The sequence below is a fragment of the Elaeis guineensis genome, chromosome 11 (assembly GCF_000442705.2).
Source record: "Elaeis guineensis isolate ETL-2024a chromosome 11, EG11, whole genome shotgun sequence".
Classification (NCBI taxonomy): Eukaryota; Viridiplantae; Streptophyta; class Magnoliopsida; order Arecales; family Arecaceae; genus Elaeis; species Elaeis guineensis.
In genome coordinates, this window is record NC_026003.2 from 73,135,445 (window position 1) to 73,136,785 (window position 1,341).

Consider the following 1,341-nt stretch of genomic DNA (forward strand, 5'->3'; position numbering starts at 1 on the left):
AATGCAGGGCTCTTCTCCGTTCTTAACGAAGCCATACGTTTTGGTTGTCCTATCAAAACGTATGTTCCAACTCCGAGATGCCTGCTTAAGTCCATAAATGGACCTTTGTAGCTTGCATACCTTAGACTCATCTGTGGATGTGAACCCTTCAGGTTGTATCATATATACCTCTTCGTCCAGCTCTCCGTTTAGGAAAGCTGTCTTCACATCCATCTGCCAGATTTCATAGTCTAGATGGGCAACTATCGCAAGCATAATCCGAATGGATTTGAGCATTGCCACAGGAGAAAACGTCTCGTCATAGTCTATACCATAACGTTGACGATATCCCTTGGCAACCAGACGGGCTTTATAAGTCTCCACCTTTCCGTCTGCGCCCCTCTTCCTCTTGAAGACCCACTTACACCCTATGGGTTTCACTCCTTCAGGTGAGTCAACCAATGTCCACACATCGTTGACCTTCATGGACTCCATTTCGGATTTCATGGCCTCTAGCCATTTCTCAGAGTCAGGTCTCTGCATTACATCCATGTAGGTGATCGGATCCTCATCATTTTCATCAAGTTCGACAGGATCGCCATCCTAGACCAAGAAATCATAGTATCTGTCCGGTTGATATGGTACTCTACCAGACCACCTTAAGGGTGCATAATCAATGGGCTCCAGATCTGATCTAAGCAAATCCGGTTCAGGTTCAGTAACATGTGTCGGATTTTTCACCTGTCGAACTTCATCAAGTTCGACCTTAGAGGCAACAGGTCCTTCACTAAGGAACTCCTTTTCTAAAAAATTGCCTTAAGGCTGACAAACACCTTTTGCTCATCAGCAAGGTAGAAATAATACCCTTTGGTCTCTTTTGGGTACCCTATAAAATTATACTTGTCAGACCTAGGTCCAAGCTTGTCTGTAATTAAATGTTTAACATAAGCCGGATACCCCCAAACCCTAAGGTGCGAGAGTATTGGCTTACGTTCTATCCATATCTCATATGGTATTTTGGCTACAGACTTACTCGAAACTCTATTTAGAAGATAACAAGCTGATTCGAGCGCATATCCCCAAGGAAGGTCGGCAGACCAGCAAACTCCATCATGGATCAAACCATGTCCAATAAGGTCCGATTCCTCCTTTCAGACACACCATTATGCTGTAGTGTTCCAGGAGGAGTCCACTGAGAGAGAATCCCATTCTCTCCTAGATATGTCAGAAACTATTGGAAAGGTATTTACCTCCTCGATCAGATCGAAGAATTTTAATACACTTTCCAGTTTATTTTTCTACCTCATTTCGGAATAGTTTAACATTTCAAACGACTCCGACTTATGCTTCATTAAGTAGACA